Raw genomic sequence first — 24,268 nt, forward strand, 5'->3', positions numbered from 1 at the left:
TTAGAGTTTTGACCTCCTAAGCTAATAAAGGATTGGGGGCAGGTGGAGCTTTCGCTTTCTTGTTTTAGATGCACTGCTAGATCACAACGTGCCTCCTACTACGAGAAACATGGAATAGCCTTCTCCATCTTCTGGAAAAACTCAACAAAATCCCTTCTCAGCCCTCTCCCCCCACCCCAAACTGAAAAACCTCTGTCTGTCTACACATTGTTGGACAACTTGAAGAAACAGTAAAGTCCCAAAAATGTTATTTTAAAGCTATTGTCTCTGCTATTGCTTTCCAAATCTAAAATTACCTAGCTAATATTTAGCAACTGATCAATGAGCTGGAGATCAAGGACCTCTGACTGCCCACCTAAATATCATTGGCATTTCATCTCATGCTTGTTTCACACACCCTGGACATGTTGGAGGCGAGTTACTTCAGTGCCAAGGAAATCAAGCCTCTGGACTCAGGGAAAAAACAGTCTAAACCTCTGTAATTCTCAGCATTGATTCAAGCTGTCTCCCACATTTGCTCTGCAAATGCAAAAGGACTGTGAACTGAAGACAGTGAATTTTGCAGCCTTTGTCACAAGCTTGTGTTGACACAGCTTTGCTCTTAGGAAGTTTCATCAATTCAATCCAGGTGAAGAGAAAATCTGAAAATTTTGCAATTGGAAATGTTTTCTGAAAACCATTTAAAAACACAAAACCAAGTTTGCTTTCATTGCTTTCAGCATGTTAAGGCCTGGAGGAAAATGAAAATGCCACTCCGTTCTCACAGAAGTGCTTTTTCAAACAGGAAAACTGTGCTCATTTGTCATTTTGGGTTTAAAACATTCTGGTTTCTAACATGATACATAAAGCTTCTTCCTTAACTTAGAGTTATAGAAATTGTTGCATCACTACTGATAAAGCCAGATGTTCACAGTACTTGGGATAAAGTGGCTTTTTAATAACCTGCATCATTAACTACAGACATTTTAAAACTATATAAGAGAGCTGTAATAATAATAAATTGTTCAAGAAAAAAAGGCAATTGATATAACTGCTTCCAAAGTAGTGAGGTAAAAGAAAATAGGTTTTTAGAGAAATGAATGAGTCACAGCACACCATCCCCAGCCTTAGAAAAACACTGGATTCAGTCACTGGTAGGTAACACATAGTTACAAAGAGGCAAGTACAAAACGATTCCTTACCACTCACCTGAAGACTTTAACAGCTGGAAGGTATCATTATGATTACATGGTCTGCCTTACACAGCCCCAGGCACTGGGCCTCATTTCCTTTATTTCCTTCCCAAATGGGAAGGGCTCTTTGACGAAAAGCAGAGTTCAGCCCACGCTATACCATTCTTCCCCCCCAAAAAAAGACCCCAAACTCAATAACAAACCATCCCCTGTCAACTTAGAGGGCTGCTCCACCTGCTGAGTACTCCCTTTGCTGGAAGGGATACATGTCTTCCCTGGGTTTGTTTCATTTCAGGCGAAGACAATGGATGCTCTTATACCTTTATTTGTTTCTCTCAAGATCCATCTCTTACCAAATAATCATGTAAATACCTATAGACAAGCAACCTTAACCTGTTTTGGTTAAAAAATCCTTGAACTCCATAAGCCTTTCTATAGAGCATGTTACAAAAGCTTCCTTCATTCTTGGACCTTCATGTACAAACACCTCTGGTTACGGGACTTGGGCATTGTTCTAGCGATGGACGTCCACAGCCTCTCTACAGGTAGCTCTTACTGGGCATCTCCCTGTTCACATATTGCCAAATCAAACTGGCATTTTTAATCACAATTTCACACTCCTATTCAGACTGTAGTTGTGGAAAAATTCAGTTTGCAAGAGACTCAAAGGTCTCCAGTTGAGCACCTAACTCACAGGGGTATCATCATATTATCCATTTCTGCTGCTTCCTCTCACCTTTCCACAGTGCACCCTGGGAAACATCTGGCTCCATCTTCTCCGTAGGCTGCTTTAGGAAGCTGAAGGTGGCAGAAACATCCTCATCTCCTTCCTCAGGCTTACACGTACCCATGCTCCAGCTTCATTTTTCTGATTTTTTTTTGGGGGGGGGGTGGGGTGGGTGGGGGGAGCCAGGGGGAGGGAACAGGGCAAGGAGATCTGGAACATGACTGAATTTCCCAACTTCTTTCAGAGAGATACTTAATTATAGCTTCTTTCCCCCTCACACACACACTAGAAAAAAAGGCAAAGATTAAGATGGTCTACTATCAAAACATCTAAGACAGCTGTACAAATAGCTCAATAGGAATATCCCAGCCTATTAAACAGACAGCCTATTAAACTATGTCTGTGGATTGGTCTATTGTAGATCAAGAAGATACTTATCAGCTGGTATTGTTCAGCAGCAGAGAAGTCATTTGTCTTCAATATGAACACAATGCTCCTATTGCTGCACATCAACTAGGGACCAGCCTAGATATTGTGGCATTGATTAGCTGGTTTTGAGAGGGCAGAGGAGAGGTCTGAGCTTTAACTACAATTGAAAATCAGGTAAGGGGATGAGCAGGGAATATATATCATAAGAACAACCTGTTAAAAGGAATTGTCTAAGATTTTTTTATATACAAAGTATCAGCTCCATCATTCTCCGGAGACATCAAACCCTGCATCTTCTCCACACATGACCCAAATCCCTGTGAAGATCAAGGCTGAAGCCTGCAGACTAATCCCTGTACCTTCACATGCACCAGTGCCTGGGTCAGCGTCAAAGCACTTCTTGACGAAGAAGAGAGCCCACCAGCAAGAGCACTTTGGTGTTTAAGCAGCAGAGGCTGAGAGATACTTGGTCTGATGTGTCCCACCTCTCACCCGAGAGCTTGACACCATGGAGGTAGGTCCCACTGATCTCCCAGCTACTGCAGGGATCACAGATGTCTCTGGCAGCAGCGAGACTGCAGGACTTTCTCAAGCCAGTGCTTTTCCGGATCCTGTAATCAGATGTTGGAATGGCACCAGGAAGCTGTGAATAATCCCCAAAAATAGCTTCTTCCAGCAATCTTACCCATTAAACTTCCAGCCTCAGAAATGTAAATAGGAGGTGCCACTTTCATTTAATCTTTCCTTGGGAGAAGGTGAAAAACCCACAAAGTATCACTGAAGAAACAGCGACAGAGAATCCTGATTCATGGATCTCACTCTACTTCCTAATTTGTTGTTTTGAAAAAGATCAATGCTGTTGATCTCTGTCAAAATTATAGATGTGCTACAATTCATAAATCAGTTCAGTGCATTTACAATCCCAGGAGAGATCTCAATGCCAAATTTACTCATTTTCTCACTGATACTGACAACATAAGAATTCCTTTCCAATATCTGCTTCTTAGGCTGAAGGTGCCAGTGAAATTCTGCATCTGAAAGAGCACCACCAGCAGAAATAGCATTGTGTCATTAGGTAAGCTAATCAAACCTCAACTTTGCCCCCGCCTTACAGAGGAACCAGCAAATGCAATAATCTTCTCTGGATATTTCTAGAACAGTGCCCCAGATATGGATGCAAATCACTGGTCATGCAATGCACTTGGCTTCCTGGGACTGATACTTCATTAGATCTAGAAAGGAAACTGGAGACTTCACTATCGCTGCTTTGAAAATAGACAGACTCTATTGTTCATAATGGCTAAATGTTATCAGCATCACACCAGAACTCCCCACTTTTTGCATTAGACATACAGAATCACTGAAGGGAGGTAGCCTCATGGCAGCTCATGGCAGCCTGCTGAGCAGTACAGGGAGGATCACAAGTATGCAAGACAGACAGTGAAAACCCTAGAACCTGTTGCTTCCAAAATCCAGTGCAACCTTAGCTTGCTTAATGTTTATTATTGTGAAGTCTTGATCAAAAAAAAATAATCATCCATTCTCAATACTACAGCAGCAACACCCCAGGTCCACCACCCTGCTCAGAAACCTTCCTCCCTACAGCTGCTGTCCCTCAGAGGCTTCCCAAGTCAAGCTAGGGGGATGATGCCTCTGACACACTATCTCCACCAAGCAGAAACTGATGCAGGCTGCCCCTAAACCAAAACAACCTAGAAACGAGATGTGGCCAAACTCATATCTTTCATTGTAAAGCCTGTTCAGAAACTTGCTGCCCACCTTGTTTCAATCATCTGTATAAATCCATCATTTCATACATATGTGGGCATGATCAGGTTGGACAGGGCTTTGAGCAACCTGATCTAGTGGTAGATGTCCCTGCCCGTTCCAGAATGTTTCTGTCATCACAATTCTTCTGCCACAATGCAATCTGTGTTTAATGCTAGGAAATCTCATCATTTTCTGACTGCTGCAGCCTGTAGGGAGTTTTTTCATGAAGAAATGATGTCCTCTTCCTCTCAAACATTCTTCCCTTTGTTTGCAGGCATGACCTACAAATAGCAGCTAGGAATTAAACTAGGGAAGAGTAAAACAGATGACACGTTCACCAGAAATCCTCCTTCGTCAGCTTGACTTTGTGGCTTTCAGCTAGTTTTCTTCACTCTGTCTGAACTACTCAGCTGCAGAGCAAACCAAAAAAAGACAGAGTTTCTTTGCAGAAAGACAAGTCAGGGCTCTTTGAGAAAAGATCAGCTCAATTCATATTCCTTCTAGCAGTTTGAATCCACATTCTTTCTAGTGTGGCCTTCTTCCATTTTGTAAGAAATCAGTAGTCTGAATATATTCTCACTTGCAAGCACTACACCTGAGATTGCAGAGCCTCTCCTGAGCACCCTGAGGTGCTGAATGGTTGCAGCAGCTACAGTTACTCAGCAGCTCAACTACATAAGCAGGTATAGATAAAACTCAGGGCATTACCAACACCCAGAGCACACACAGAAGGGCCTGTGGAGCATGATAGAGTGTGTTTACCATGAAGTAACTCCAACCTGAAAGACTCCAGAAGCACAAAGAAAAAAATTAATACCAAAAGAGTTGTGCTGATGGTTTATCTGCCAATTAATGCATGCTTGGTTATGGTAGGAACATTTTATTTCTTGGCTAAAAGCATCTAAATCCACTCTGCTGTGTTCCAGAAACACAATGACTCAGTTGTGTACGTTAGTTCATCCGTCTCATTTTCAGGTGTATTTTTATCATTCAAGTTCCAGGGTTATATAATTCAGGTTTGCACCAGGGATCCTGTGCACAGTGTAGCCCAAGTGCAACCATTCTGTGCAGATGACATTTTAAATCATGAAGTGTTCAGCCCAAAGAGGAGGTAGAGCTGGGTGAAGAGAGTAAGTCTTCAGATGGTGATATATGTAATGAGTTACTGAGAGAGATTAAACCAGTCAGAACATTTCATTTGCTATGAACTCAGTAATTACATGACTCTAGGACCAAACAGTCTTTCTATTAAAAAAATTAAGATCCTACAGCTGCAATTAAACTGGCATAGTCTTCCTGAAGGCTCCTCCAAAGCTTCTCGCTAGAGCTATCTTTGCTACCCGTTTATATCCCATACTGATGCCTGCCTACAGACAGAGTTATTTCAAAGTCAGGAGAACTATATAAACTAAATATTTATATCAACAAATATTCAGGTGAGTATTGCCTTCCACTTCACTACTTGATGTATAAATCAGCACTAGAAGCCTCTTCTCTGCAAGAAGAATTATTTTCTTTTAGCACAAAGAAAAACAGTCAACTGAACACAAAGTATAAGCTTTATCCTCCAGTTACATAACTCAGTTCAGCTAGATACAGCCTAAAATATTTTTACATAAATGAATGACATCTATATTGCCTTTGATTAGAGGAACATTTGATATTTGACACACATAAGGCTTACATTGAAAGCAACAGCATACACAACAGTGAACATTAACTTTGCAATGCAAATTGTCTATCTGGCCTTAAAATCATTGCATTCTCCACTTTGATTGGAAAAACCACACACCGTGTTGGTCTAAAATCATCCTATAGAAAGGCACTGGAGTTATCTTAAGGACAGAAACGCAAGCCTGGCTTAAAACAAGTTTTTAAAAAATTCCAACGTCTTATGGTTTATTATTCTCTTTCTCCTTAAATCTGGTCTGGGAACATCTTGCTTTAGTTTCCAGGCACTGAATCCTGTAGCTGCTTGATCAGAGAAGAGGGAGTGCTCCCCGCCTGAAGCAAAGCCCAGGACAACTTGCACACAACCCTTCCTCCTCCAAGAGGATAATTTCTCCTCACTACATCCCTAAGTGCTACACAACATTTTGTCTGGTATGTAGCACAGATTTAAGACATGGTGAACCCCTTATTCAGAACAGCAAATGTTTCTCCTCTGATATGTAAAACCTTTCACATACTAACAAGCAAAAGTTAAACGCACATAAGCAAAAAGCTTATACTTCCAGACTGATCATCTGCCATATTGGTAATATTTGCTTACCTGGATTTGTCCACTGATACACAGATAAAGCTTTTAAATCTGCAACACCCAGACAACAAGGCTACTGTCTAAATACTGCCTTTGTACTATTAAAAAGCAGAATGCAACCTCACAGCCTATGCAGGGCCTGTGGGTCATGATCTGCAGGATCTTTTGCAGTTACTCTTTTCCAAAGAATACTTTTCCCCATTAACCTCAATGGGAGTGCTGGTTCTTATCCCTATAAAGCCACAGAGCCACCATACAATTCAGTTCACCCACTACCTGTGACCTGCCCCCATCCATTATTTCACAATCTGTGATTTGTATTCACCACCTCAACATACAACACCAGGACATATAATAAAACAGACTGGCAGTGGAGTAAGAAGTCATCCCTGTGGGACTCCACTAAGAACCACTTTTATGAAATCATGCCTCCTTACCTACCATTTCTTTTTCAGACCTGTTAACTAAGTCAATTTTCTGATACATTTAGCATAAGCTGGCTTGATTCTGCAGAGGACTAGTCTCACCAGAACCACATGCAGCAGTACAGCCTCAAGCACGCAGCCATAGAAACAGTCCCAGGGTCTGTGGACTCCTTCCCTGCATCCCACTCCATCTTCTTCCAGCAGCATCCTTCACAACCATCAACAACCTCTTGTGACAGGGGCTTCATGGACACACCTGGCAGTTTGTTACTCATGCCCTTACTTCCAGAAAGCTTTCCTCAAAGTTCAGTATGGATTTTCCCTCTGTGGTGCATTGACCTTGGCTCGCTGACAGGTGCCCACCCAGCCGCTCTATCACTCACCCTCCATCAACAGGACAAGCTGAGAAAAATATGATAAAACAGCTCATAAGCCCAGGTAAGAATGGGGAGATCACTCAGCAATTACTGCCACAGGCAAAATAGACTCATCTTGGGGAAATTAATTTATTGCCCATTGATTGTAACAGGGTAGACAGTGAGAAATAAGAACAAAACTAGAAACACCTTCCCCCACCCCTCCCTTCTCCCAGGCTCAACTTCACTCCCCACTCTTCTACCTCCTCCCTGAGCACCACAGGGGGACAGGGAACGGGGGTTGTAGCCAGTTCCTAATGCTTCATCTCTGCTGCTCCTTCCTCCTCACGCTCTTCCCTGCCCCATTATGGGGTCCCTCCCATAGGAGATGAACTGCTCCAGCATGGGTCCTTTCCACAGGTGCAGTCATTCAGGAATAGACTGTTACAGCATAGGTCCCCTGCAGGACCACAGGTCCTGCCAGAAAACCTGCTCCACCATGGGCTCCTCTCCACAGGGCCACAGCTTCCTTCAGAGCACATCCACCCACTCTGGCACGGGGCCCTCCATGGGCTGCAGGTAGATATCTGCTCCACCATTAACCTCCATGGGCTGCAGGCAGACAGACCACCTCACTGTGGTGAACCTCTGCTCTGGCACCTAGAGCACCTCCTCTCCCTCCTTCTTCACTGACCTGGAAGCACCACCAATGTTGATGGGGTCAGCTTTAATGAGCAGCAGGTCCATCTCGAAGCTAGCTAGAACCATCTCTATCCAGCATTAGAACAGCTTCTGGTATCTTCTTGCAGAAGCCACCCCTGCAGCCTCCCCAGTACCAAAACCTCACCGTGTAAAGACAATGCACTCAAAAGTTAAGCCCATTCCTTCCCCTCTTGCCTTTTACCCACCTGGAGAAGAAACAATACAGTTCATTTCAAAGTGGCCTTTAACACAGACTTTTTCAGCCTTTCTGGAGACCAGTAGAAGGTGGTCCACCCTTCATACCTCTCCTCTGAGGCCACCTGAGGATTTTTATGGCTCCCCTCTGGATTGCCTCCAGCTGGCACCACGCTCTGGGGAAGAGGAGCCCAGAGTAAGTGAACCAGGCCAGCTGAGGCCTCTTTAGCAGAATAAAAGTGTTACATCACATTTCCTGCAGAGCTTATTTATGTCTGTGTCTCCTCATTCACAAGACACTTTTTTTTCCATAATAGTGGGATGTGTCCAACATGTATTTAGCTTGGGATGCCCAGTAACCCCAAATCCTCTGGCAGCTGTTTCTCATCCTACATTAGTAAGCTTAGCCTTGCTGAGTGCATTATCTTATACTTACCCTTATTGTCCCAAAACAGGTTTCCAATCTGCCAGTATGGCATGGACTGGAACCAGACACAGGCCCTGATAAACAGCCAGTCCATATCCTACTAATCCAGCAATCCGCTATTTGCAACTATACACTTTTGCACCCTTTTTACAGAAATACATGAACACAACCTTTACCTACTTTTCTTAAACAAGTGTCATGTGAGGTAGTAATGGTGTTACCATCATGAATTTCTGTGTATTGCCTGAGCTACAGTAAATTGTCCTTTTACATGCCCTTAGGCCATAAAAATACAAGGGAAAAAGCACGAGGTCCCAGCCTGGTAAGCAGCCAGCAATCTGAGGCCCTGCAGGAGGTTTTAGCCGAGCTGAGCAGAGAGGAGCCCAGCTGTGATAGGCACTTTCCTGGAGAACCACTGCCTGAGGACCTGCAGTTGAGTGCTCACTCGCTCGCTTCGTTAGCAGTGCATTGCCATTAGCTGCCCACCCGTTGTGCAGCTCTGCCAACAGCTTTAAATCGCAGGGGTTGATAGAAAACAGCTTTTTTGTGAGCCAGAAAGGAGCGGCAGTACCTTCCAGAAAATCTTGCTTAGTTGTGTTTGAACCTCACTTGAAGTTACCGCTGCATATCAGGTGTCTGTCTTTGCCCGAATTTGTCCGTTTCCCCGAAGAAGCTAAAAGCGCGATGCGCCAGGTGAGGTGCTGCTCTGTGGCTGACAGAGCTTCTGCCTGGGCCTCCAGCCTGCCCGGTGCCACCGAGAGCAGGCTGATGCAAAGGGGGCTTTTTGGGTGGACGTGCCATTCACCAGGGTGAACTGATGTTGTAGGTTAATTATTTTTGCTGGGTTTTTTAAATGTATTTTTTATGTTTATTTCCCTTCAGGACTCATAACGGGAATATCCTAAATGAAAATCTGAAAGTTAGAAACTGCAAACATACGCCTTGGGTGATTTGGGTTTTCTCACATAGGTAGTGCAGTTTATCTTGGAAATGCTTAAAAAAGGGTTGAGCTCACACTGAAAGTAACATTTACACAAAATGACTGTTATTTGCTACACTGTAACACTGATTCTGTTGTTATTTGTAAAGCTAAAGTTGCCATAACAAACTCTTGGAAATGAACAAATTTTAAATGTATCAGTTTTATTTTACTTTCATGCTTGTTTTTTTAATGGTGGTATGGCAGGTAAAGGAAAACAGCACACAGAAGGATTGTTTACTCATGAGGAAGGTGCAGATTTTCTGGTTTTACTTTCTGAATGTAAATATTTGCTTTCCGCTGTTTGCTGATACCTATATATTAGCTATGAGACCGAAGAGCGTTGCCACGAACAAATTAAAAATCCGCTGGATGGCTCAGAGGCTGAAGCAGAAGGGGGACCCCGGGGGGATCCCCCCTCAGGCTGGCACGGGACGGCCACGGGGACGCGGGTGCCACGCGGGAGGTGACCCTGCGGGGAGGCTGGGGCTGCCCTGGGTCAGCAGCCGCACAGCAAGGATACCGTCCTAGAGCAAAACCCACGGGCTGGAGACCTGCCTGGAGCCCGTGCCAGCTTATTTCACCGTGGCGACCGGTATTTATTTTTGCTGATTGTGGAGTTTTGGGGACTAACGTATCTGTGAGCAGACCCCCTGGTCTTCCCTGCCTGGTGTCTCCCACTGATGGCAGGAGCCTGGAGTCTCCAATTTTGGCAAACTCCAATTTTGCCTCCCCTGGTATCTTGCACAGGAGAAGTTTACTCTGTCAGAAGTGTTTTTACTGGTTTCCAGGTGCAGAAGGCTTAATTTTGTATTGAAAGGTAACAGGGAAAAGCTGAGTTATTTTTAAACTGAAAATATCTGCAAGATGTACCTTAGAAATGTAAGTAAAGTTTGTTTATAGTAGGGGGGGTAAAAAAGAGAGATGAAGAGAAAGTGCCATGGCAGCATCACAGAAAATAAAGTTAAACACTGTTTCTATTATGTGGAAAAAACAAAATGAGAGATCTGTTTAGAGCAGCTGGTGTGCACCAAAGCGTGCCTTACCCGGCCTCTTAAAGCCCAGGTCCTGCTTTATAATGCCTAAAAGCAGGCAGAGCAGGTTGCGTGGGCTGCACCAAACGGGTGATATTGCACAGCACGCCCAAACACAGACCGTGCAGAGGTGGCTGGCGGCTCGCTTCATAACTGTGCTGTTCATTCAGTGCACGAGCCACGTACCGATCACAGGGACAAATTTTGCCCAGAACTGCTGGTCTGTGAGCGTGGGGCAGTGTGCCACGCGTGGCACCACCGGTGGGCTTTCCTCTTCCTAGGAGTCCTGCACATTTGGTCTAAAAAATACATTAAGTGCACTATTATAATTTATCAGTATCCAGTTGTAAGAGCTAAAAGACAGTTTAAAAATCAAGCAGCAAAGATAACTTTGATCCCAGGGACCTTTTGTGCTGCTGCTCAGTGCTGGCAGTTGAATCACAATAAGCATCCAGGCAAATGCCACTGGAAGAGCCTCAGAAAGCTCTAATAAGGTGATGAAAATGTGCGTGTAACTCAGAAAGTTAACAGGAATAGCAGGCAGAAGTCCTGGAGTTCAGACTGCTTGTCATCACTATTAAGTAGGAGGTGTTTGAAGGGACTGAGAAATGGATGGGAGCTTGTAAAGATAATCTGTAAACTCAGTCATCACCCTCCATCAGCAGCCAGGAGGTCTCCAAACACCTTTGCTAGAAGTAATGAAAACTGTGTTATTTTTATCATTTATTCCGAAGCTTCAGGTAAGGACGCCGTGTGCTGCCAGCCCAGCTATGACTCCTTGAGAGGTGGAAAGCTCCCGAGCCGTTGCGAGGCAAACAGAGGCCGCTGCCTGCAGAGTGCCAGTCACCCTCTGCGGGCAGAGACGTGCAGGGGTGCAGGTCAAGCCACAGCGGATGGAAGCCTGCTTTATACCTACTGCAGGTTATTTTATACTATATTACATACCATGTTTACGTAGACACAGATTGAACTGATCAATTTGTAAGAATTTTAAACATTTACATTTAAGTTTGCTTAAAAAAAACAACAATCAATCCCTCCACCCCCACCACCCCCCCCCCCCAAAAAAAAAGAAAACTTATGCTTTTTACCTGGTAGTATGTACTTTAGTTTTTATTTTGCCTTGTACATGGAAAACATTTTTTTCCCATCAAATCATGTATACCTTTGTCCAAGAATACGCCTGTTGGATAGATAAATACTTTTTCACCACACATGGGACTCAAAACGTTACCTGTCAGAGACCTGCTGCATGCCCATGAGAAAATGCGCTGGCAAACCTGCATATAAGCACTCAGAAAACTTATATACGAAGCCAGGAAAAATTAGGTTGAGACAATGAGTAATGATATGACAGCGTGAAAGAAAGAAGCTTTTTCTAAATATGACAAACTTATTTGGAGAAGCTGGTTCACTTTATTACAGTAAAACATGATTGACATAAAGCAAATTTTCCCCCGATTTGTGAATTTTTTTTTTTTCTTATTGCTACAATGTCCTAAAAAATGTGAAGACTTTGATCTACAGCTCTCAGTGAACTTTCTGTTTTTTCCTCCACGTGATTAAATCTCTTTATTTCTGCACTCAAAATGAGAATCAAGCGGAGAGGAGAATGGAGTGGCCGAGGCTGCAGCTCGAAGTGCCACGTTTCGGGAGCTGAATGCAGAATGACGGGTTTATCAGGAGCTTACCTGCAGCGCGGCAGGGCACAGGCGCCCGGGCTCTTCCCAGGAGGTGGGTACCCGTACGCTGTCTACCAGCATCGCTGCCCTGCCGGGGTGCCCTGGGACAGGGATCCCCGCTGCTGCCCCGGGGTGCTCCTGCCCTCGCTCTGCCGCGACCGAGGAGCCCGTGAGAGCAGTAGCGTCCCTCCCCGTAAAGCCTTGTTCCTTGCATCGTGGTCCAGGCACAGCATCCCCGTCAGGGACGTCCCCCTCTGCACAAACACACTCTTGCCGAGCACTGGGTTGTTGCTCGCTTGGGGCAGTGCTGAGGGCTCCCCTTTTATTACATTTTCAAGTATTTCCCTTCTATATTACCACTGAAGCTGTATAGTTAGGCATTTTATTTACATGGATAGAATAAGCTAATTATCCTTACTTATACATTTCTAAACAATGCATCCATTTTAATTGGATTATATAAGTAATTGGACAGCAATATGCTAAGCAGAGAGAATAGCAGACGAAAACGCTGGCTCTTTTACACAAAGTTCAACTACTATACAGAAATATATGATCATATATAGTAAGAGCAACTTATTACAAACCATTACTGACACGGAATTGTTTCCAATCTTCTAAGTAATTCTCTCTTTTCATTACCCGCTCTCCATAACTTTAATATTCCTGGTTTTGCAAGCGGTGTATTTTGGGATACATTGATGACTGCATTTTTGCCCATTATCGTACAACGGTCTCTTGATTTTCTTCAATCTCTTCATTAGGATTGTTCTCCCTACACTTTCAGTTATTCCCTTTCTAATTTGTTTACGGAACAATTTGCTCAGTGTTTCATCGTGTGAGCAAGCATGCACTCAGACTCACACCATCTCTTTGGACTTCATTGTCACCTGTGGGCTTTTATCCTTGGCTTTCTCCACTTGCAAGAGCTTTTGGAGCTTCTGCGGCTTATCTAAGGCACCATGGTGTTTCTCTCAGGATTCTGCTTGCCTCCTGGTGAAAACACCAAGATGGCAGTCCCTTACAGCATATACCTTTCAAAAAATCCCGTTCTTTTACAATGCTTTATTCCTTTTCCTGATTTAGAATAGAATAGTTTAGCTGGAAGGGACCTACAATGATCATCTAGTCCAACTGCTTGACCACTTCAGGGCTGACCAAAAGTTAAAGCATATTATTAAGGGCATTGTCCAAATGCCTCTTAAGCACTGACAGGTTTGGGCATCGACCGCCCCTCTAGGAAGCCTGTTCCAGCTCCTCCAAAGCAGGAGCCATTGACCCATTTGCTTTCCATGCACCTGCAAAATAAATTTTTTATAGAGCAAATAACCATGCTGTGAAAAATCAGCTGCACTTTTAGGTTGGGGACAGGAGAAGGAAATGCCTTGTTTTGCCTCACTTTGCATGGTTCAGTCTCCCAAGCAGTTTGTTTTCTCTGCGTTTTGGTACGTCCATCATGAGATGCTTTAAAATGCATTCCTGGCTTGAAGTCATGGCCTGAGAAAAGATAACCCTGTGTCTATTTTAAAATCTCCTTCTGCCTGCTGCAGAGGTCTGACAGGTATAGCACTGCCTTCTCAGGGTGCTAAGTGTGCTGGTCAGTAACTGTAATAATTTGGTGATATATTAAAATGTCTTGTAAACCAATTTGCAGCAGGTGAATGATTGCTCTGCTTGAAAGACTTCAATTTTTGTTTCTTATTTTTCAAAGCAGACACTTATTATAATACAGGTTATTAAACATCAAAGGTTTACCTTGTCTTGAGACAATTTAGCTTCTTTTAGAGGCTCATAAATGCTTTATTGTGCATGGTTCTGAATAAATATTTGATTCCATACGAGATCAGTATTCATCCACTGGAAGTTATAGAGCTGCTGAGAGCATGAGCTTGCTTGCCAGCCTAGGAGCCTGCATGAGTTTGATGGAGTTGTCATCTACCTCTCCTCACCTCTTGTCACACAGGGGCTATCTTCCAAAGCATCCTGTTCATCTGAACTATGTGGCAAGTGCTACAGAATCAAAATCAGCTCATACCGCTCGCATCTGCCTGGGTGCCAGGAAAGAAATGCAAATGCCTCAGAGACGGGGCACAGACAGTGCTGTCTCCAGGAACCCTTCACTGAGCGAAGGTCAGATCCCCCCAGTGCCTGGGGGATGCTCGGGCTTCTGGGGTCAAGGTAGTGAACCCAGCTGCAGACTCTGGAGGTGTTTAAATGTGGCCACCATTCCACATTAACAGTGAGTTCTCCAAACAGGAGATTTTCCCTGTCTATCCCACCAACTGAACACAATGGGCTCTCACTGCTGGGTGGAGGGTGTGTTGCGAATGAGTGATTTAGACCACTTAAAAAATCACTGCCAAAAGTATTAGCAAAAGTGGTTTTAATATGATGTTGTAAAAGTGCGACTCACCCAAGTTCAGTGGTAAGGTTCACTCTATTGCATGGAAGAAACATACACAGGAAAATTGGGTTGCACTCGAGTTAGAATGATTCACAGAGAGACCGGGGATACAAAAGGGTACAGAGGACCCTCCCGTTGAGTCACAAGGGTCAGAGTAGTCCCCTTGCTTTCTAAACTCCCAATGGAGCTTAGGTGCGGCTAGGTCCAATCTTAGTCTCAGACCTGGACAACAGTCTATGTCTAAGGGATTACATATGCAAAATTTATCAAATCAGCATGCAAAGTTACCATACTACAAGGTTATGCGCGATATCAGTCACTTACCAAAGATCTGCCATTGGTAGAAGGTCTCTCTGCCTCGAGGAGCAACCTTGAGAGGTGTCCCAGCTCAAGGGGAGATCATTGCCATAGAGCCATGCTGCCTCGCAGGGAGAGCTCAAAGAAGGGTCCCTTAGGCTGTCATATTTATATTTATAGGATAAAGTGGTTGGCTTGTAGTCAAATTACATGCTATAGGAAAGCTATGCATGAGGCTCCTTGTACCCACAACTTTCTTTGTTCCTTGATAAATGAGTCTTGGAAAAGCCACCCGCTATTCATGCATGATTGGTGTTACAGACTCATATGCATCAACGTTCTCTGTGCTTCTTTGTGGGTTCTTGGAGAATGGATTGTAACCAGGAGTTCCTGGCCCGGCCACGGCTCAGGCCTTTACCTCCTTTGGAGACTGTACCAGACCACTGCTAGTTTGGTTGAGAGGTCGAGTGCATCCGTCACAGGGTGCTGATCCCCTCCTGTTCTGACTCCTCTCAAAGTCAGTCTCTGTTTCCAGGACGCCCAAGGCTGCACATCTGGAAGGCTGTCACCTAAACCCATCCAAAGCGTCCCGGGACTGGTGACACCCCCGCAGTGTGTGACGCTTGCTGGTGCCGCATAGGCTGCTTTCCCCAGTCTTGTCCGAATCCTTGCAAACTAAGGACTATTTTCTGCTTCGACCGCACATGCCCTCTGTGCTTCTCTGTGTGCCGACCTTCCCATGCACCAACGCACAGCATCACGTCCTGCGAGAGGGCTGCCAGCGGTGCCCTCCTTCAGGCCTTCTGGCTAGTGCACTACCCATGCACGACGATGGCATCACCGGCTCAGCTAGTCCCCGCTCCTCCTCCGGATTCACGGTGCAGACAGCTTGGCTGTCTTGGTCAGTTACAGCAAGGTATAAGATTGTGAATGGTATGAGACCTTCGAAGGAGATTTTCACCCATTCGTGTGTACACACACACGGTTGTGCGCAATTCAGCTCGCTACAGAAATACATCACTTCTCCATCACAGTGGTCCTTGATTCAGAGCAGAGATGATGCAGATTTCCTGCTACAAAGGAGTGTTTTGCTTCTATTGTCTCAAAAACTCAGATAAATGCAGGTCCCAGGAGAGGAAGCATCACTCAGGCCTCAGGTTCATCAATAAAAACTTAAATATTCCTCTTTCTCAGGATCACTACTCACAAATAAACCTCAACAGAAAGACCCTGTAAGCATTACAGGTCCTCCGCCAGTAAGATGACTCCCATCCCTCTGGACTGATTAGGTACTTTTTCACGGGTTGCAGGCTCAGCTATTGGCAAGGAAGCAGAGATGTAGAGTAAGTTGTTTTTCTCTACTGGAGGAACTCCCAAAACCTCATAATGTCTATTGTTTTCCAGTTTCTCCTTCAACATGTTGCAGTGGGCTGAATCACAGGAAAAAGGCTGATTGTGGCACATTATGTAGAGCTACAAAGAGAGCATATTTTCTGCTCAGACAATAATTAAGGTAAGGATGAATCAATAGACTCGCTTTGTTTTTAATTATTGATTTTCAATTGATTTCATATAGCTCTTGATTTTCAGATGGATTTTTTAATCACTGAACTATTTGCGAGATATGATCTTCAGAAGAGACATATATTAAAGCCTCCAGGAAAATGCCACGAGTTGTGTCTCTCAGAGTTATTGCATGTACCTGGGAAAGTACCAAAGGAGAGGCTGGCAAGAGACATTTCATGTTTGTGTAGGGGAATCTATCTTCCTTTGAGATGACTATGTCCATTTTCTCAGGGAAATTCTATTTCTTTAGCGTTAAAGAAATTTACTTGACAGACTATATGATGCAAAAAGGCATCAGGGGAATGCTGCCTGGTTTCCTCTGCCTTCTCTCCCGTCTAGAGTAAAATACTTGGGAGAGACAGTGACCAGGCAGAGGGGAGAGTGACAACCCAGCATAGCACAGTGATAACAACACAAGTTAGGGATGTAAACAGGGAGATGAGTGAGAACAGGCACGTGGCAACCCAGTGTGTTTCAGTCCCTCCGTGTTGTGATTTGCTATTTAAAAGGGAGTGGTCCAGTGGGATTGTGTTGGACATGGAGAATATTTTGGCTATGATATTAATTCCGTTTGCAGTTCCCACTGGTAACTTTTAGGCACAGTAAGCCTGGTAGCTGTTGCACTGGGGTGCAGAGACAGCTGGCAGATGTCACAGCAAGGATGTTACTGTCTGTCCTCTCTGAAAGGCCATGGAGGTCTGGGGAGATCCTGACATGGGGAGAAAGGCAAAGCTTGTGCCCTTGTTCAGGAAAGACCAAAGGAGGAATCCAGGGAACTGCAGGCAGGTCGCATCCTGGAGATGTTTGCTGGGAGCTCATGCTAAAAAATGCCAGTGTGGATTGCCTTGCTGTATGTTTAATATCTAGCATCAAAATTATAGCATAATATATAAAAGTATAAATATAGCATGATAAATATAGCATAATATATAGAAGTTCAATAAGAAAAACAAGGTGTCACACATGCTATAACGTGTTTGAGGAGGCCTTGGTTTGTCTCAGTATACTGACATGCAAATCTCAAGTAGCGATGTGGAGAACTTCATCTCTGCTGCGGCCAGAAAAACATTGCTGGTTGTCCTGGATGGACGACAAACCAGGCTTGGGTGGGAGGGTGGGACAGAAAAAGTTACAGGTGATCGGTGTGTTGTTCCTGCATGCTCATGGGTAAAGAAAAAGGCACAGTTTAGTGTCAAAATGCAGACACAGCAAAGCTTTACCATGCACCAGCACTGAGATCCTCAGCCGTGCCTGGCTGGAAGAGCAAGCTGCAAAGCTTCAGTGCTGCGGCCCCAGCTGTGTTTCCAGTGACACATCTGTACTGCGCAGGCAGCACCTGGCTGGCTGCTTTGCCTGCACTGCTCCCAGTGTCCTTACTGGAGCAAACCATGCTCCTGGGCGAGAGCCTTGCCAGCTCTCACGTTGCCCCACTGCTCTCACTGATGTGGGTCTTGTGAAAATAGATTGCTTTGCTTTCTTCTTGATGACAGAAAGTAAAACTGAAAAGCAGAGGAAGAAACTTGGCTAGTGCTGGTCAAAGCCATCACATTTTATTCCTCTCCAAAGATGTGTAACCTTAAAAACCATAATGTCTTTCCTGCATGCCGAGGATCTTCTTCCATTTTCACTGCCGCCTCCAGCATTAGCCAAATGTTTGGGGAGTAATTTTGTTCCAAATCCATCCTCATTATTATTCAGACAATTTATGCCCTCCCATTCACGAGGACTGTAATAACAAGAGCTGATCATAAGAAACTATTCTTCCGATAATGATTTAAATGGGAGAGTGTGGTATACCAGCCCTCTCTGCATCATAATCCACCAATTGTTCTGATATACGCAGTACTTGCAGTCACCTGGCACCAGCTTCTCAAACTATTTTTAAAAATATGAAGGAAATTCACCCATTTTTTCCTCAAGGTGTTTTTCTTGGGAATGATCAACACTTGGTAACTTCCCTCATTTAATGAAAAGTGCAACACACCCATGTCCAGCATCCTTCTCTGCAAATAGGAAGGTTCTTACATGTTAATTTGGCAGTTTTGATTTAACTTAGCGGAAGAAATTACATGTGACAAAGGAATTTGGTCCAAGAGAGGAAGGGTTCAGTTAATTGTCGACCAGCTGGAGTTGAGAAAGCTGGAGAGGTCTTGTCAGCATCATGCTGATTATCCCCGCAAGAGTCCGTCACGAGCTGTGAGACTCCGGATGGGAGCTGCTGCCCCTACGGGGGGACTGCGTGCAGGATCACTCCTGACCGTGGGGTGGATGGGGATAAGGGGGTCCTTGTCCTGACCAGAACCTGCAGGGATGAGAGGGAAAAGCCCCTCACCCCTCTTGCTCTCTGGGAGGGTTTCCCTCCCGTCCCAGCACGGTGGCAGCAGGCTCCTCTTTCGGATCCCCCGGGACATGCACCGCAGCAGCAGGGTGCGGGGCATCCCTGGCGCGGGACTGCCCTGCCACTGGTGCCCTGCTCTGCTGCTCCCCTCTGCTTCCCCACCTCGGCGAGATGGAAATACTCATCAGCAGGGTTTGGCATCTCCTGCGCCGGCTGCACGACACCAAGCACCAGGGAGCCCGCACACTGGAGCTTCATACTGTGGAGTTAAAACAGTCATAACAACAACAAAACCAGGACTATAAGTTGATAAGAACAACAATTATTATTTTTAAAAGTTTAGTGAAATCTCCATGCATATTTATTTTCCATGCCTAGCTACAAGCTGAGTGATTGTACTCGAATACTGCACCTCGAATGCTGTGTTCAGTGTTGGGCCCCTCACTCCAAGAGAGACATTGAGGGGCTGGAGCGTGTCCAGAGAAGGGCAACGGAGCTGGGGAAGGGTCTGGAGCACAAGGCTGATGGGGAGCGGCTGAGGGACCTGGGGTTGTTCAGCCTGGAGAAAAGGAGGCTGAGGGGAGACCTCATTGCTCTCTACAACTGCCTGACAGGAGGGTGTAGAGAGGTGGGGTCGGTCTCTTCTCCCAAGTAACAAGCGATAGGACGAGAGGAAATGGCCTCAAGTTGCTCCAGGGAAGGTTTAGACTGGATATTAGGAAAAATGTCTTCACCGCAAGGGTTGTCCAGCACTGGTAGGTTTACGGTTGGACTCGATCTTAAAGGTCTTTTCCAACCTATACGATTCTGTGATTCTGTGTAAGAATTGAAGTCACCTGTGGTGCTACGCAGGTGGAAATCGCTATGTGGTTTTCCTCTCTGGAAAAGTAATGCAGATTAAAAGAGAAAAAGAGGGAGGAAGGGGGGAAATTAGACCAGTATGGTGAGGCATTATTAGCAACTTATCAACTGATAATTTGCTTTGTTATTTTATATCTGGATAAATTTTATCACAACGATATTCGCAGCACAGATATACCCTTGTCCGTGTGAGCTTGTGTGCACAGAAGCAAGCAGATAAATAAAAATGGAGGAAATCTAAAAGACCTTGACTGCTTTGACAGGGCCAGGGATATTTCCTCAAAATGGGAGATTGAGCAGAGATTCATGGAGCTTGCTGTGGGTGTTTCCATGGGGTTTAGGAGGAGTTCAGATACACAGGTGACTGGCAATTGAACAGAGTCCTAAGTCCAGGCAATACATTATTAATCATACAGGTACCTAATACAAGATGGACATCAATAAATGTCAAAGGTTCCTCACGGGCCTCAGGTGTTGCAGGAAAAGTAAATTTGCTGTATAATCAGGGGAGGTGAGGAAGCCCGGCCTCCTGCAGGTTTGGTCCCCGCCAGCTGCAAAGAGTTAATGGCCCCCCGGCCCCCTCAGCCCGATCCCTCCGGGCTGTGCCGTGGCTTTCCCTGGCACCCCTCCCCGTGGGCACGCTGAGCCTTCCCCGGACCCCTGCAGCTCTGCAGTATCCAAGGGCTCTGCTTCCAGCTGGAGTTTTTATCACTTGCCTCTATCAAAAAGTAATTTTTATTGCAGTATGGTAATTCTGCATATAGATATATTACTTTCAATAGAAATCGTATTTAAAAGGTGTCATCCTTCAGTGATTAGCTGTGGAATATCCATTACCAGAGCAGAAAGTATAAAATGCAATGATAAGTTCCTTGAATGGGAGAATCTTGATAAATCTCAATCCGTACTATTTGGCGTAATATTCTCATTGTGATTCCACACCTGCACCTGTACTGTTTTGCTACTCTTATCTGATTCTTGTGCTGTACAATGATCATTTGGGCACCTGTTTGAAATGGATTTGCTTGCACAGGACAAGCTGGCGGATGCTGCAGTCCCTCCCCACAGACCTGGAGCTCTGGCTCAGGCCAGGGTTGGTACCCAAGGTCTTCGATAGCTGCTGGTTCTTGTAAATGCACTGAGGAATTGCTGGAGCAGGGTAAGCATTCCAGTGCCCCGACTTTTCAGAAAGTTATCCCTCGTCCTGATGCATTGTTTCAATATGACACAAACATTTCTTGACCAGGTGAACTATAAGAAGAAAAACAAATTATCAAAATATTGATGGGCTGCCTCCAAACCCCCTCTGAACCCTAGACTACCATGCTTAAACACCCTTGGAGAGATGAAATAGTTAGAGCTGTACAAGAAACAGAATATTTCATATGTTTTATCTGACCTACTACTGCCACATTTCTGTCTCAAATTCCCCCAAAATAACAGATATTCAGACTCCTTTTCTAAGACATTTCATATTTTACCTGCTGGGGAATTATAAAGGATGAATACTCAATGCATATAAAAATAATAACAGAAAGATTTCATCATAACTGCATTTTAATCAATCTATCATATAATAACAAGGAGGCAAGAGGAATGAGGTCCTCACTGTGCCAAGTGCTGTGCAAAAAGGGCCATTTTATCAGCTCCAGTAACTCATATGAAGCATTTTAATTAGCAGCACAGTCAGCACAGGTTGCTGTGGGCTTCATCCAGCTGAGTGCTGAGTGTCTGATACTAACCCTCTGTGCCTGCAACGGGCCTCAGCATCTGAAGTGTTAGCACAGACTAAGGGTAAATAAAAAGATAAAAGGAAACTAAAATCTCTTTGCCAGGGGAGTCATCTGGCTGGTGCGTAGGTGTCGTTTCCCATCCCGCGTGGGGAGCAGCAGATGCTGCTGTCCCAGGCTCACACGGTGCCCGAGATGCGGCGGGCGCTCGGTGTCTGAGTGCCTGCTCAGTCCTCGCTCCGCGCTTCCTGATCCCACTGCACTCCCCCCGCCGTATGCTCCCCAACTAGTTCTTCTCACTCCCTTTCTTTATTGCTTTTCCTTACTAGTGGCATTTGCATTTCTCCTCTGGCAATACCTTTCTGTTCACTTTTCTCCAGGGAGATCAGTGCAGCTGAAGAAGGGCAAGTTATTTACTTTGACAGCCCTAAATTCAAATGAGCTCGACAAATTCCCCATGTCCAGTTCTACAAAATGAGCAACCCCATCCTCACATCTCCATCTGACGAGCCTCCCTTACAGATCAGAAGGGTTTCCAGGCATAGGCTCAAAATGCCGTATGCATACCTGAAACCAGCCTGACCAGTAATGGACAGAGTATCTGCAGCCACATCCAGTAATGCTTGACTTTTCTGACAGATATTTAAATCTCAACAATTTAGAAGTTAACTGTGATTCCATTAGGAAAGGTTACCTTTCAAAGAGACAAGTCACAATTAAAGTGTCACTGTAAGCAGGTTGCTACATTGGAAAATTATTATCAGTATACATGAGGAAAGTATTCTCTTTTCAAGTATCAAAATGTTAGGTTGAATTTTCTCTTAATGATCATTAACATTTCTTACTGCGTTGTGTGCAATAGTACCATGGTCATTGGTCTGTGCTACTGTTGTGCAACTGCCAAATTAAGAACTCTTTAATGATTCAGATTTATTACCTGTGGTTCCTCTTGACCAAACAGGAAAGATTCTCTAAGCAAGTAATTGGGTATGAAGTCTAACTGATCTGTATTTATTTTTTTTAATTACACCTGAATGTTTAAAAGTCCTGTTCTATCTACTCTATTCTGCTCTATTTGGTTCTATAGTATTTCAAACGTCTACTCTCATAACGATGGGTTATTATTTTATAAAAGCTCACACCCTTCACAGGATAGTGAGACATATTCTTGTCTTTCAAACTCTCATTGCTATGCACTCTTTTTTGAATCAGTAACTTTGGTATGTATTTATTTGCATACTTTCACACCATATGACTGATCTATGTTATTTTTACTTTAAATACCTAGTTTTTAATGCACATCATGAGAAGGATGTACAGTTTTATACAAACACACATATAGCTCAAATGTGCTGTGATACACACTAATGAAAATGTGTTCTTCTACAAATGGCCTGCTAACAACTGTGAGCCATTTCCCTTGACTTTCATAAGATAGAAACAATTTTCTGTTTGAGAGATGATTGACTCAACTGTCCATAAATAGACATTCCAAGGACTTTCCAGAAATTGCTTAATTGAATCTTTTCTACACTGTTCTTAAGTGTGGAAAATCCACTTTCACATGAACCTGCACTCATAATTCAGAGACCTAAGTGACAGGGTGCTGCAGTTATTTATATGATCTGGTGCCAACAACCATCCGACCTTTTCTCTAAATCCATACCCCATATACTCTACTGGAACTGTGCAATGATTTCTCAGTGGTGGAATCTGATAAAGCACTTTGCAAAACCAGGTTTACCATGGGAAGATACACAGTGATCCTGGGGAAATTTCCTTCCTCAGAGATCTGGCTGGGGAGAGTTTTGCCATGAAATGTGTAACTGCACCATGACCTGTGAAGTGCTGTGAGCAGAGCTCGGTAGCTGGGCGGTGACGTCTCTGTTATGCATCTAAGCAGCCCGCAGTTGTGCAGATACCCTGTAATCCCAGCAGCAGGAACGCAGTGTATTGCCTAAGATGACACCCCTCCAAATCAAGACAGTTCTGCCTTCCCTGGATGTGGACAGCTTCTCCCAGCTCTGTAGGAAGGAATGTGTCGGGGAAGGTGTCTGCTCGGCAGACCTGACCTGCAGAGCAGAACCGCTTCACTCAGCAGCTGCTCCTTAAACTACACGAGTGCAAGGGAAATTGCCTTTTGTAGGGACATGGAACTGACGCTCTGCAAAGAGAGGCTGCCTAAATTTCAGATGCCTGTGGTGAACTTATGCCATGGTGAGGATCCTGCCAGATGAGCAGTGCCTCCATTTGCCATGTCTGCTTGTCTACAAGAGGCTCTCAAACTCGGATCCCAGTTGCACACACTGCTGAGGGGCTGGTGTGCCCGCCGCAGCAGCATCACCCAGCATCGCACCCACCGGGACACCAGAGAGCTATCGTCCCCAGCACCTTCCCGAGGGGCAGTGCCGCCAGCGTGCCAGCCAGGAGAGAAACATGCACACCTTTCCCACCTTTTTCATCCAAGTTCTTTCCTTTCAGGCTTGTTCATTTAAAGGTTATGTAGAAGGCTCACCTGCCATTTGCTAATAGCTCGCGTACAGGCTTCCTATCACCCACCGCCTGAGAACATGACGGGTGAAACAGCCAGAGAAGCAGCGGCTTCAGGGAGGTCTGGGTGTCAGTACTGTCCTTCCCACACACCTCAGGCTTTTATCTCTGGGATTTTTCCAAAAGGTCGGCAAATGGCAGTGGGCTGCTCTTGCATTGTGCTAAGATGAACCATTTAGCCCTTGTTTAGAGTTGGATGTGGGGCAAGTCAGTAGTTCAGGAGTGGAGGTGTCGTTGATGCAGCTTGACCATTCTCTAGACACAGCCTCTTTCAGCTTATCAGCTCTTCCCTGTATTTCCACACAAGGCACTGTTATCCTATCCTATCCTATCCTACCCTACCCTACCGTACCCTACCCTAACC

Source organism: Ciconia boyciana, chromosome 6 (assembly GCF_034638445.1).
Source record: "Ciconia boyciana chromosome 6, ASM3463844v1, whole genome shotgun sequence".
In the NCBI taxonomy this organism is placed as follows: domain Eukaryota; kingdom Metazoa; phylum Chordata; class Aves; order Ciconiiformes; family Ciconiidae; genus Ciconia; species Ciconia boyciana.